We start from the raw sequence: 15,320 nt of genomic DNA, 5'->3' as shown, positions 1-15,320 counted from the left end.
ATTGCACCACTTGATTCGTCCTTGTCTATTGTGGTGCATAAAGTACTTATTTGTAGAAATTTTTCTGTCACCCTTCTTCTTATATATTCAATAGCTTCGTCCCCTTCTAGCCTAGAACCTTGGGCTGTAGTTTTAAAACTCTGCTCTAGGCTCGTCTCATTTCTTAGGGAGTTTAGATGGTTCCAAAATTTCGCAGCTGCCTTTCTATCTTTTTTATGTACTGCTGCCAGCCACTGAGCTCCCTTTCTTCTAATCTTTTCATTGATCAGAAGGGATGCATCCCTTCTATAGCTTAGAAAGGTTTCCCATTTTCTTTCAAGATCATCTGTCGGTTCACCCTGCTGCTTAGCATGTCTGTGTTCCCTAGAGTCTTCCTGACGTTTTGCTACTGCTCTCTTAACTTCCTCATCCCACCAGCTTTTGGGTTTGTGTCTTCTTTTCCGGAGTGACTTGTCACGCGTCTTAGCAAGCTCTAGCTCAAAGAGTCTAACTAGATTCGTGTATGTCCACACTGTCTTATTACCCTCCGTGATTACTTTCTGGAGCACGATCATGGATGCCAGAGTGGCGCCCCCTGGCATCCTCACATGTCATTCCGAAACCAAAAACCCAGAATACAACAAACTTATCCACTGAAAGATAAAAAAACATCATTTAAACCAAGCAAAATGCATGTGTTAGTCTCTGTTTATGATAGAGTTGTAAAGAACAAGTGGAATAAATGTCATGTTTTGCCACTATTGAACCCATGTGGTTGAAAATGCGGAAGGAAACGCTGGAGGGATTTATAGGCCTCTGCTGCTGTAGTCTCCAGCAGTTTGATTCCCTTCACTGCAGCAATGCGACATTGGTGAAATCACATTGTACGATCTCCGTACTCCCAACACCACTTTGCTGTGCAGCTTTGCACTTGACTCACAAGCTTTTTTGTGTGTATTTTACAAAAGCATTACAAGGATACTGAAGAGAAACAGTGACCTTGTTTAGATCGACAAACTGCACTCTGAGTACTCCAATGCCATATGTTTCACTATCCCAAGTTTATTATTAGTGGAGAAAATTAAGGTTGAAGTTTCACTATTAAAAGTTGTGCCGAAATGTCCATGCGTGACGTCAAACGTTTTTAAATGTATTGTTCACAATGTTACGATTCGCTCGGTGATATTTTCTGAAACTTCATATGCTAGGTCTATGACGCCCTCAAATGACAATGTCCTTCATTTTTGTCGATTATAAGCTATGTAGAACCCAGTAAATGCCATCAAAATTAATGATGTCATGGTGCTTGGTGAGACATTTTCTTTGCACAGTTTCGCTCTTGCCAAGCGTCGTGTCGTGGTAAGAGTGGTGTTGTGAAATTATACTTTAATAGTATGCGAAAAATTATTTCGCTCTTTAGTCTCCCTTCAACACCCAAAGAAAAAAAATTAACAAGAATGATTTAGAGTAGCTGACCAGCTCATTCACCTGGCCCAAAGAGAAATGAAAGTCAGTGTAGTTGTATTGTTATGTGTATCACATCTCAATACGTATAATCCTAGGAGGATGAAAGATAGGAAGCATGACACAGTGGACAATTTATTGCAACAGTCACACATTTCATGTACATTTAAATGAGCCCGTGCACTGCTTTTCTCAAACAAGCAAAAAAAATATGCAGTCTCACAAGTCTGCAGCACTGTGGTACCTTGTGAGGCGACGTTCATACGCCCAAGCAGAGCACCATGAAAATGTCTTTAAACAATTTAACTGTTGTGCGCTCCGTTAAAAGATGTTTTCAGTCAAGATAACTGGGTCATTAGCTACTCATTGCAACAAAACAAATGACATGTCTAGTTTTTGTGGCGGTACTCTCTTACCATTATTTACTAACTGAATTAGAACAGCCAAAACAACCGCTAAAAAATCACATCGCCTATTGAAGGCATCTATTGGCAAACAAAAGAATTAATTGTGGCCATTGGATAGGCGCTAATACAAACAGAAGCAGGCAGGCTTTCTTCAGCTGTAGATTGATGGTACTGTAGCCAGTCGCCGCTGAGCGCAGTCCATGTATTCACGTTTTCCCTTTCATAAAAGACAACAGTGTATAGCCATGCTGACCATCACTGGTAACGTGGGAAGTGTGTCCTCACAAGCTCAAAGGCTACACATGGCTGAAGATTGCTCTCATTTACACAACTTGTTTGATGGACATGCGAGTTTCACGGTGGTGAACTAAAACTTGAAACAGTGCAAACGTATTTTGTATGCTGTGTTTCTTCTCTTTGCGTATGGGTACAAGCTTCTAGGTTTTTAGCACTTTGAAGTGAGAGATGCACACTGGCCCAAGCACTACCTCCAACTTCATACTAGTAAAATCCCGAGAAATCACTCCCTCGGCGCTGAAAAATGATCTGGAAGGGGGCCCTTGCTTGGTCTTGGACACTAATTCAATATAAAGTGCCTTTAAGAAAAATGCGCACCTGTGTTTCTAATGAAATGCTGAATTGAATACACACGCAGTTACTGTTTTACAGACCAGAGGAGAATCCTGGTGTGAAATTTCAGGTGTGATGACAAGGCGGGAAAGATGTTCTACAAATGTTCAGACAATTTGTGACAACTCAGAATGCAGCCCCAAAGCATCACATTGTAAAAGTGTTAAAAAAATTTTGCGCATATATAGGGACTCTCAGAACTTTGCTTCCAAAGAACTGCTGCTGTAAAATTCCGTAGTGGAGAACAGGTTGAAAAATAATTGCGGGACGGGAGGGGGAGCTTGCTCTGTATTTTACAGTGCCCACTCGCGATTGAAGTTGGAATGGAGGCACTAGCATGTGCTTTTTTCATAGCATTGCCAGGGCTGCACAAGAGGGCCATTGAATGCGACTACCCGTACAACCAAGGAATGCTTGCCACCGATTCAGCTGTTCTATCTGCGAGTGTTCTCTTCACACTCTTTTAACTGTGCGATGCTTTGCAGTAAAAGTTCACACCGATTTTCATATTGTGTTTCAACCAATTTTGCTTAAATATCTGCAGTCCGAACAAAGTGGACACTTATTACAGTTTCTTATGAGAGTTTATGCTTTGAATTGCAGCCCGAGTCATGCAGTGAAGTTGATGCATGCACAGCTTACTCACTGCCACCTTTATTTAGGAGTGGAAAGATAGGCTGCTGCTTGAATTGTACAGGAAAATAAAGGAGGAGGTGGGATAATTTGCCATGACTGTTACAGGCAGGTGTACTTGCTGCCAAGGACCTCAAAGAAGGATAAGTTACAGTGGTAGAAATTAATCTGCATTCCAGCCAAGTGCACAACGAGCTAAGTCAGGAACATTATTGAAACAAACCATGAGATAAGCATTTTAAAACTGCTAATAAAGCATTGTCTTGGCTTTATCATCCAACATGTGGTCGTTTTCATAATTTCTTTATTTTTCCTGCATCACAAACCTCAAGCTGAGCATTCTGTTGTTATTACTAGCACATATGTTTGCAGGTGCTTATTTTGCTGCAATCTTGGATAGGATATTTAGTAAAAGTGCTCAGTGGCATTAATGTTTATCTGCTCCCTCGTTTGGTTTTAAGATGCACTTTTTTCTAGATTTGCACTTGTCTCTAATTGCAGAGAATTCATATTGATCCTTGAGGTGTGTAGTAAATAACAAGCAACTTTTGCAGGCAAGGTTACCTTATCATTTTCGGTGATATGTGGGGTTTAACATCCCAAAACCACCATATGATTATGATAGACTCCTAACTTTACATTTTCTTGTCAGTAACTTTTATTAAACATTTCTATTTGTCTTGGAACATTATTTCTTTGACAGTGTAGCTGCATGACTGCTGCACAATTATATAGAATTAGTTCGCCTAATGAAGATGAAGAAATTTTGTTGATTTGCAAAAGGTGTGTGTATGGGCCAACTTGAACACATAACCAACTGTTTCAAACATCCTCCCATGCAGTAAATGTTCCCTGGTGAACTTGTCTTCTAGTTTGAACAAACGTGAAAAAAAAAGGTCATGGCAACAGGGAAGGCCTCGAAAAATCGCACTGCTAAATAGTGCCATAAATTCTGTGATGAACCACACATTCACATGAAAAAAACTGGGAGCAGAATTTCGCAAGCACTGTACATCTATGCTGGTTTAGAGAAGAATTAATAAAATCAAGTTCGACGGTTTCATGTCGCAAAACTAAAATCATGTTATGAGATGCACTGTTTCAAGTTAAAGCTTAATTATTTTGACCTCATAATCTACCTGAGTGCATGGAACTAGGGCACTAGTACATATTACAACTATTATAATGGGACATCTGAGGTTCGGAATCAACCCTGTGATCTTGTGCAGAACTGCACGCAGTGGCGGATCCAGAAGGGGGGCGCTAGAGGCGATCACCTCTTACCCCAAAGCCTGTCAGTATCCCCTCCCCCTGTATTCAGTGCTTGCCGTCCACCTGTTATCACCATATAGGACAAATGACTGGGATTCCTTTAAGCACACAATAATAGTATTTATGCTATGATAGAGTTTTTAAGCTAGTAAAAAAACAAAAAGTAGTGACCATGCCCCTCTCTCTCGTGTTACTTTAAGCAACCCCCCTCCCCCTAAAAGGACTGGCTGGATCCACCCCTGACTGTACGGTACCATTTCCCTTACCTTAGGGTCAGATTACAGATACAGACTTTCTTTCTTCTAATGCACTATTTCATATTTAAATAAAGGCAGCCCCATTTACACTGATGATTTTTAAAGCTACATGTGTAGACCAAAAAAGCATGTATATGCGACCGATGGTATAGCGTCCTGTACAAACAAACAGTATTGCTCATATGCTCCAGTGCAGAATGCTGAATAACATGACTGCCTTGAACAATAGCTTAAAAAGAAACCTCTCCTTGGTAAATGGGAGATGTGACATATTAATCTCTTTTTTGGCATCTAGCATCAAATACTATAATAAGTCAGAGTGAAATATGACAAATACAGGCAATAATAATACGACACTATTCCGGTTTATTCAAATGTCTATAATGAAATGCAGAGGCATAAACAAGAGGATAAATATGGTGCTACTACATGTGCATGCAACAAAGTGGAACCTCTTTACTAATTACTTAAATTCAATTAGTTCTATGATTATGGATATCACCAGCAATGCTTTTACTGAATGATGTTACCCTCTTAATGAGATACAATAAAACACCACATTTGAATTATACAAGTTTTCTGTTTACTAAGTTGAGGCATTTGTTATTCAATCATTTGTGATGTGTTTGACAATCTGTGCAAACGTATAGCAATTGAAACAGCACCTGTTAAATCAGAGCAAAATACTCTATTCATTACAGTGAAGTTCAATATGTTATGACATCATCCTGACATGCTAAAGAAAATCCGAATAATTTGACAATCTTGACTTCAGAAGTATTTGAATTTCTAGACATTTAGTGTTCAGGTATTAGTAGTTTGTTATAAAAGGATAGGAAAGAAGCTATATAAAGAGTAAAAATAGAGCTTAGTATAACATTGTTTTGAGGCCAGCAAAAGAGCTTGACCTGGAAAAACTGTCGACTTTCCTTGGTGTTAGCGAATGGCGTTAAAACTCTATTGCCAAAGACTAGCAAAGGCTTTTTTTAATCACAATCAAGAAAAGCCCTGCCTTGATTTTTCTGCTAAGAAAGCATTTTCTTTTTGACCACGAAAGCCTCCTCAGGGGGTGTAATAGCATCTAAAGATCATAAGTACTTTTACCTTCTCAACTAACTCTAACCAGACAAACTTCCTAGTTGAAATGTATGGCTGCAAGAGGTAAATCGAATTTTTATTATGCTTTTAATAAAGAGCAATGTAGGTTCCTTCTGCTCTGCTGTGCATGCGCCTGCAAGCACAGAAACTTATGCAAGTACAAAAGATCTGTACATGGTGACAGACTCCCAATAGTGCTGTGATCAAGTGCTCCCAGCTTTTTTTTTTAACTAAAAATAACTTGCTTAAAGTGCCGCAGCTGTTGTTTCGTACTTATTGACCACATATTTTACACAAATACTATTACGCCGTGCTACATTCAGTAGGCACGGAGTACCATTTGAGTGCTTTTTAAAAACTAATGGACCAGCTGTTGTCGATCGTCTGAGCATGTTTTCACAACCAAAAGTTTACGCAGACAAATGTTGCAACAATAGAATTTATTATGCATTATAAATATGGCAAGCAGTAGTCTTTGAGTTGTAGTTGAAAATTGCAATATGGTAGTGCATGATCAAAGTGTCAAGGCCCTCCACTGCCCTGGTGTTTTTATTATTGTATAAGATATGATCTTTTATTAAATAACTTGCATTATGAAGTGGGAAAAAGCAACAAGACCATAACTGATATTTTTCGCCCAAAATGAATTACTGCTAGATCATGAAAAGATGCACCGACCGAAATATGTCGCACTTAACTCCACTGCCCTGGTCCTTTTATTATTGTATGAAATATGATCTTTTATTAAATAACTTGCATTATGAAGTGCGAAAAAGCAACAAGACCATAACTGATATTTTTTGCCCAAAATAAATTACTGCTAGATCATGAAAAGAAGATGCACCGACCGAAATATGCCGCACTTAACTGCACTGTGGAATGTACCATAATGATAACATCATCGTGTGTCATAGACATATCAAACAACACCTTCACATACAATCTACACCTATACATAGCCTTCATAGAGTACGATAAGGTGTTTGACTCAGTAGAGACATTAGCAGTGATGCAGGCACTATCGAATCAGGGCATCGAAGAACGCTACATAAACATATTGGAAGAAATCTATAGTGGATGCACAGCCACCATAATGGCAGAATTCTAATAAAGAAGGGTGTAAGGCAGAGAGATACAATCTCTCAAGTGCTATTCATCTCGTGTTTACAGGAGGTTTTCAGGACCCTAGCTTGGGAAGAGTTAGGACTAAGAGTTAATGGAAAGTTTCTTAGTAACCTGCGATTAGCTGATGACATTGCCTCGATGATTAACTTAGGAGATGAATTACAACTCATGATTACAGAACTGAACATGGAAAGCAGAAAAGTAGGTCTGAAAATGAATGTCCACAAAACTAAAGTAATGTGCTACAGTCTCGGCAGAAAACAGCACTTTGCGATAGGTGGAGAGACGCTGGAAGTTGTAAAGAAATGTGTCTACTTAAGACAGGTAGGAGCTGCGAAGCCAAACCATGAGAGTGAAGTAACCAGAAGAATAAAGATGGGGTTGATCACATTTACCAAGCATTCTCTAATCATGAGTGGTAATCTGCCACTAACCCTCAAGAGGAAGGTATATAACAACTGCATCTTGCCAGTATTTACCTATGGAGCAGAAACCTGGAGGCTTACAAAAAGGGTTGAGCTTAAATTGAGGACGACACAGCGAGCGATGGAAAGGAAAATAATAGGTGTAACTTTAAAAGACAAGAAGAGAGCAGAGAGGGTCAGCGAACAAACCAGGGTTCAGGATACCATAGTTGTAATCAAGAATAAGAAATGGACATGGGCCGGGCACATTGCACGTAGGCAGGATAACCACTGGTCATTAAGGGTAACTGACTGGATTCCAAACGAAGGCAAACACACGAAGGGGAGATAGAAAGTTAGGTGGAGCCATGAGAATAAAAAGTTTGCAGGTATAACATGGCAACGAAAAGCACAAGACCGGGCTGATTGGCAAATCATGGGAGATGCCTTTGCCCTGCAGTGGGCGTAGTCAGGCTGATGATGATGATGACACCTTCAATGTACGACGAGGTTTAGATTTACGTGTTAAGCAAAAGTGAGCATGCCAAAGTTGCGCTGAAGGCAAAGCACTCGCTTTTTATGCAGATCGCAATTTACAGGTGACCACTTGACACACCAATCATACAATATATGTATAATGCGGTAGTCCACTGCGGCTCATGTCAGCAGAACCCTAACAACAAAGTTTGCCAAAAGCGTGAGCAATAAGCTTGTTTGCAAGACCGAACATGTACATGGGCTTTTTTGCAGACTTTTTATATTTTCTAGAGACTTGCCTAAGTATGATGCACCGTTTCTGCGTAATTTTGATGTAATTAGTAGACTGCTTTTTTTCTTGCATCGTCATGAAAGCAGCAGCCAAAAAAGTAGAGGCCACAAAAGTGTACAGAACTGAACGGTTTACCTTGGTGTAAGCATTGACGTGTGATCACCGACAGGGGATATCGCAGTCACAGCTTTTTTTCTCTCTCTCTATGCTACTTAGACTACCTGTGTGAGTAGTGGAAATAATGCGATATTCATACCACCGTTGCCACACAGACACTTGTGATCGCGGTTGGGGCATCTGCGAGAAACTGGATGCTGTACAGCGCAGCAGCGACAAAGTTGTTGCGTGCGATCAAAATTTCTCGAGGAAAACCGATATAGAGGAGACCCGCTCAAGTTTGCCCGCCGACGCCAGCGCTTGCCTTTCCCCTGCCGGAAAAAGCGCACAATAGTAGCGTGTAGCGACCCTTCCACTCCCTTTGGCTTCCACGCATTTGCGAAGCGCGCGCTGCACGTGAAACGTCCCTCGCTCCGCGATGTTACCCCAACAGAAAGGGGGGAACTACTGCTGCGTCGTCAACTGTCACAATAATCATGCAAACACGAAGGGGTCGACTCCACCAATGAAATTCTACCGATTCCCAAACCGATGGTACGAAACAAGCGGACGACAGGAATGAATTAAAGCAGTGCGGCGAAAAAAAGTAAGAAAACATTTTTTAATTAAAATTACCACGTGCACAATGCATTCATAATAACGGGTGTTAATTCCCGAGTCACCGTTCCTCTTATCTATCGAGTTACTGCGAGATGCGCGTCCTCATTTTAAAAGTATAAATTACCATAATGCTTTCAACTTCCGTCTTTAGAGCAATGTTAAAAAATTGCGAAGAAATGTGTTTATGCTGCTACTATTATTGGATATTGTAGGGGACGTAGTAGTTGAAGCTGTGTACACATGTGGTATTGGCGATGTGTGGTTATATATTTTTTATATCTACGCAGCGCCGAGGGAAGTGTGTGGTTGCCAAAAGCTTGGACAATGATTTGTAGCAGACATTATTTCGGAAACTGCAACAATGACTCAAGTCTGCACCCGTCTTATGTGCCGACAGTGTTTCCAGTGGCTTACAATAAACGGGCACCTCACGCAGAAACGGCGCAGAGTTATGATAGGCAGTGAACCGCATAACTATCTGTGCATTTTAAACCATTTTCTGAGGACTCATTTCAAGCTAAGCTAGCATTTGTTCCGCGTATGTACAATTATCAAGTAAAGCTAAAATAGAAGGATTTTAAACAAACATGACACCCTCACACCACCACATTTTACGGTGACATTAGAACACGGTTAGTAACAAGCCCAGTAACAAATTTTCATACGTAGCTATCTCCGTGAAGTTCTCGTATAATATGTTTCTGTGCACACAGATGGACACAATTACTGTTTTTTTTAAAGGGGCATTTTGCCATCGTACATGATTTCATAGAGTTTGATTTCATATGCAGTACTTGTTTTATTTTGTGTATGTAAGGCGTTACTAACAAGATCACGGAAAACCTTTAAACGTATACTCATTTTCAGACCCCTGGTACATTTTATAGTTGACCTCTTGTACATTTTATAGTTGAATATGATAAAAAAAAATATTATCTGGCGCACTACAGATATGCTCAATGTTGATCACCGTACAATATCTCAATAAAAAAAGAACTCCAACGTATGAACGTTGTTGTGAGCGGCACGATCTAATCTCTGCCACAACATTATTTTGCTTAGGTGAAAGCGTCATTCTGTGAGGGCAGCCAGATCAGCACAAAATTCTGTGGAGCAGGCTGTGCCACAAGTTATTGCTCAAGACAACCCAGCAATACAAGATGAAGAGAGCTCTGTTTTCCTGGATGTCTATGACACGCTTTCAAGTGATTTAGAATCGCTAGAGACGCCAGCGATGCAATTGCACTTGCCACTGGAGATGCGAAGCTCCCGCTTGAGTGGACACGACGACTACAACTACGAAAAAAAAAAAGAAAAATCCATTAGCCGTTGATGCACGTCCATTGGCAGACAGAGTGAACTAGTTGTTACTGAGTATGCAGGGGCAGCCCGATTAATACGGTGCATTTAGTGACCAAGATAAAATGACTTTATAGCAATGTGCTCTTCCCCTGCAGATTAGTCACACACAAAAAAGTTTCTCTGAAAGCTGGGCGCTCATCATGATGGTACGCACGCTGTTCGTGAACTCGAAGTACCCGCGATGAAAATGGTGGTAATGCAAGGAAGGACACGCGAGATAGATGTAAATTTTTGTTGTGGGTCAGAAAGAAGACCTAAATAGACTAGTTATTTTTGAAGTGCTGTGTATATACCCCACGATAATTTGGGTGGGTGCTAGTAAATTAAAGTATCCCAACTAATAGCAGTCACAGCGCAAGAACCGCCTAACCTAAAGCACGAGAAGTGGCCTGACCCGTGCATCCAGTAACAAACATAGTGCATAGTACACACAGCAAACCAAATAAAACAGGTATATAATTATGAACGTACAGAAATTTGTATTCACCTCTAACTCCACGTCATAAACAGCGTCGTCTTTCACTTGCGAAACGCACTTCGCTCTGACGAGGACGGCATCGTCTGCTACAACGTCCTTCGCATCGGCTACATGGCTGAGCAGACGCTGCCCTTTTACCAAATTGCTGCCACGAGAAAAATCCTCAGTTGCGGCGATCCTATTAAAAGCGGAGAGAAGCGTATACATCACAACCGCGCGCGACGCGAAACTCTCAAAAATACGTGCAGAACGCGTGCAGCGTGCGAGAAAAGCAATGCGTTTTCAAGGCAGGTGGAAGGGGACAGCGGAAGGGTCAACACACTCGCAGTTTTCTCCCCGCATTGACTGGCAGGATAGATGGGTGGATGTATGTGGCTGTACCCTTTAGATCGGGTGGCGGCTAACGCCACCTAGCCGTAATACTTAGTGAACAAACCACTAGATTGATCTTTTTTTTTCCTTTAAATAGTAAAGTTGGACGGGTACTTTGCAGTGAAGGTTTTAATTGTCACTCGTGCCTTGACTTTAGCCACCAATCAGAAAACCTCCTTCTAGTTAGGTCTACCCGCTTAAAGTCTATTTTGCCCTCCCTGTCCGTAAACCCCAATGCTATGAAAAACTCTGTGCCATCATCCTGAACTATAGGGTGAAGTCCTTTACAGAACATTATCAAGTGTTCGGCAGTTTCTTCTTCCTCTCCACACGCACTGCATACTGCGTATACCCCTTCGAATTTGGCCCGATATGTCTTGGTTCGCAATACTGCCATCCTGGCCTCAGACAGTAGAGAACTACCCCGAGTATTATCATAGATCCTTTCTTTGGCAATTTCCTGCTTAAAAGTTTGATAGACCTCTAGTGCGGACTTCTTAATCATGACAATTCTCCACATATCGGTCTCAGCTTTTTTCACTTTCTTCTTAACCGATAGTTCTTTTTGGTTTGGCCACATGCTGTTTTCTAAGTATTTACCAGTCAATTTCCTGGTTCGCTTCCTCCATTTTGTATCGACATTCTTCATGTACAACGAGGCGGCTCACCTGAATGCTACGAGGCGGCTCACCTGAATGCTCGAGGTTTCGTCAGCCGGGTAGGTGAGCCGCCAGTTCAGGGGAGGTCCGCGAGAGATGGGCTGGTGTCCTTTCATGACATAACGAATCATTATAAACTAGAGCGGAGGTTTTATCCGCCCCCGCACAAGCGGTTGACTAAGGCGCAGGAATGCGCCTGGAGAAAACTGCAGACGCGATCTTTTCCCAACCCTTACATGTTGAACAAAATGTACCCGGAGGAGATTAAGCCACAATGCAAATGGTGTCAGGCTGTGGCAACATATGATCACATACTTTGGGAATGTAGCATAGTGCCGCCGCCCGCGGATATTATGCGTGATCCCTCTCTTGAGCACAGGGAGGCCGTGTTGACCAGCTCAGACCCAGTCGTCCAGTTAAGGGTCGTGGAGTGGGCCACACAGGTCGCCGCCAACCATGGGTTGATGGCCATCTAACATGGAATCATCCTCAGTTGCTTTCTGACGAAATAAAGGTTTTCCATCCATCCATCCATTCATGTACAAGTAGCTGAAAACCTTCCTAGCCCAACGCTCCTCCCCCATTTCTCTCAATCGCTTCTCAAATTTTATCTTGCTACTAGCTTCCCTGCCCTCAAACGATGTCCATCCCATATCACCTTGTACTCCCTGATTTGGTGTATTCCCGTGAGCTTCTAAGGCAAGCCTACCTATTCCACGTTGCTTAATTTCTCATCTTGCTTGAACTTCTGATCTCATGCACAAGACAGCATTGCCGAATGTCAGACCAGGAACCATGACCCCTTTCCATATTCCTCTGACAACATCATACCTATTGTAATTCCACAGTGCCCTGTTTTTCATTACCGCTGCATTCCTGTTACCTTTAGTCGTCACGTATATTTCGTGTTCTCCTAGGTACTCTGTCCCATTGCATATTCATACGCCCAGATATTTGTATTTATCTGTTATCTCTAGCGTGACTTCCTGTATTCTAAGCTCACTAACTTCGTTATCATTAAAAATCATGACTGCTGATTTTTCCTTACTGAATCTAAAATCTAACCTATTTCCCTCATTACCGCAGATGTCCATCAATCTCTGCAAATCTTCCTTGTTGTCGGCCATTAGCACTATATCATCTGCGTACATTAATTAATGCTGGTAGTGCCTGATCAATGAGTTTTCCTTGTTTGACTAAAGGAGACGCGGTTGGAATGAGACGCTGTGCGGACGTGTTTCGCATGAGCTCCGGCCCGGTGACCGGCTATCGGCGGACGCGCTTTGTTCTGGACTTCCTGTGAGTGGGCTCGTCTGCAGGAGGTTGCCCTTTACCTACGGACACCACTCCTTTAGGCAAGTTTGTCCCCGTTTTCGGAGTTTCCAAGATTTTCCTATCAACCCCGCGGTGGCAAGGCTAGGCCTATCTCCTAGGCCAAGCCTGGGCCGCGTCGGGGGCGTCTGGCTTGCGCCCGGTGACCGTGGGCCTTGTTGGGCTGAAGATGGAATACTACGTCGAAGGGGAGACTATAACGCCCGAATATTTTGAAGCGGGGGAGTGGGCTACAGTGCTGAAGGCACAGGACCTATTTAAGAAGGCTCAGCATGGCGACAACGGCAAGAGTGTAAGCCTTGCGAGACGCAGGCCAGCAGCGACGGCCGCAAGACGCACGGAGCGCAGCAAGTCAAGCGGGGGAAAGCGCCGGTGTGGAAGAAACGCGGACCGTTTCTCAAGTTGCCAGCCACGAATTTCAAGGTTGTGTACAGGTCCCAGAACTGGGACTTGAGTGCTGTGACAGCGAGAGAACTCGGATGTGCACTGAGAGCTGCAGCGTGTCTAACGAGTGCGATTGCCGCGGAAGAAGACATTGTGCGGGTTAATGGCACAAACAACACCTTGAATGTGAGCACACCGTGCATAAATCGCAGTGGGGCATATGCGACTGTGAATACGCTCAAGCTGGGTGATCGTGACTTGCCGGTTTCGGCGTTCGTGGCGCCATTGGAGAACTCCGTGCGGGGAGTGATTTACGATGCTTATGATGGATGCCCCGGTGGAAGACGTTCGGGTGGTATTCCTGAAGAAGAATGAAGGTATAGACATTCTGGACGTGAAACCTCTGGGAAAGTCAAAGGCGATTCAGATCACGTTCGGGGAAAAACGCATACCCCGGCAGATTACTTACTGAAACTGTCTGTACGCTGTGATCCCGTACAGAAGTTTAGTCGAGACCTGCTACAACAGCAGACGAGTTGGACATCGAGCGGACGTTTGCTATCGTCCAAAGAGCAACCTATGTCACCGTTGCGGGAAGGACCATCCTGCCCCGCCAGAAGGAGAGCCACCTACGTGCACGCCAGACTGCATCGTGTGCCATGATGCGCATCACACAGGGAGCCGGAACTGCAAGTTTCGCCTGCCTCGCAAGCCACCGACAGGCCGGCAGCAGAGCATCGAAAGAGAGAGCGAAGCTGGCAACGATAAGCGGTCCTAGAGGGCCACGGAGCGGTCACCGAGGGGTAAAGAAGGCACAAGCAAAAGCAGGGACCGGTAGAGTTCCTTCCCGCCATTGCCAGGGCGCGGGGGCGGCCAAGATGGTGGACGAGTATCCAGTCCCAACAGCTACGCATGCGACACCAACAAAAAGGTGAGCTTGTCAGGCACGGCCTCCCAGAACGAAACCGCTCGAGAGAGGGAGTTAGCAGTGCTGGTTCAGCGACAGGGAGACTTGATTAAAAGAATGTAAAACAGAATTGCAGAGATGGAACGCGCACTTAGAAACGACCAACGACAGGGGACACAGGCACCAGCAGTGCAAGGCCTACAGAAAGCGACGCAAGAGGCGTCTACTCGCGTACAGGAGAGTGCAGCTATGGAAGTGGAGAATCGGGGGACAGTGAAGAGACCACTGCCGGGGGATGAGGTAGCTAACGCAAAACGATTAGCCGAAACGTCACCAGTAGACATGCCACATCCTTTTTTTAATGTCATTAGTCTTAGGTCGGATGTAACAACACTTGCGGATAAAGTAGGCAAACAAGGGAAAAGACAGGATGGGTTGGAGACTCGAGTCGAAAAGATCGTAGCCAGATTAAACACAATAGAGGAGCATCTCGGCATGTTCTCCACTGAATTTAGGGATTCCCAAACCCAGGTCATGGGCATGTTTCATCAGCTTCATACTCTATTGGAGGCAAGACTGCCTCCCGTGGGTGGCCAAGTGCCATTAGTCAACCTGGTGCCTCATCATGGCGCCTCACCAGCAAATTGTGGTTTGGCAGTGGAACTGCAGGGGCTTTCGTCAAAAGCGAGGTAACCTGCAGTTGCACGTACAAAATCTGGACAGTAAACCAGACATAATAGCCTTACAGGAGGCTAGTGGTTCCGTAAAATTACCTGGATTTAAGGCATTTACAGCCCCAGGAATTGACTCAAGGGGCGTATCACGCGTCTTCGCAGCCGTGCTAGTCCATCGCAACATCACTGCCATTCAGCAATCCGTAGATAGCAGCAGGGAAGACTATGTCCTGCTAGAGATTTTGCCTAAACGAAAGTATGAGAAAAGTCTGTTTTTACTTAATGTGTATAGTTCTCCAAAAGATAAAGGATTGGGCTTGCCACAACTCCTGATTCAAACTCAACGGTTAGCAGCTCGCGCTCCGCTTATAGTGGTGGGAGATTTCAATGCGCCTCA

This window comes from Rhipicephalus microplus, chromosome 3 (assembly GCF_043290135.1).
Source record: "Rhipicephalus microplus isolate Deutch F79 chromosome 3, USDA_Rmic, whole genome shotgun sequence".
In the NCBI taxonomy this organism is placed as follows: Eukaryota; Metazoa; Arthropoda; class Arachnida; order Ixodida; family Ixodidae; genus Rhipicephalus; species Rhipicephalus microplus.
This window is presented reverse-complemented; position numbering follows the sequence as displayed.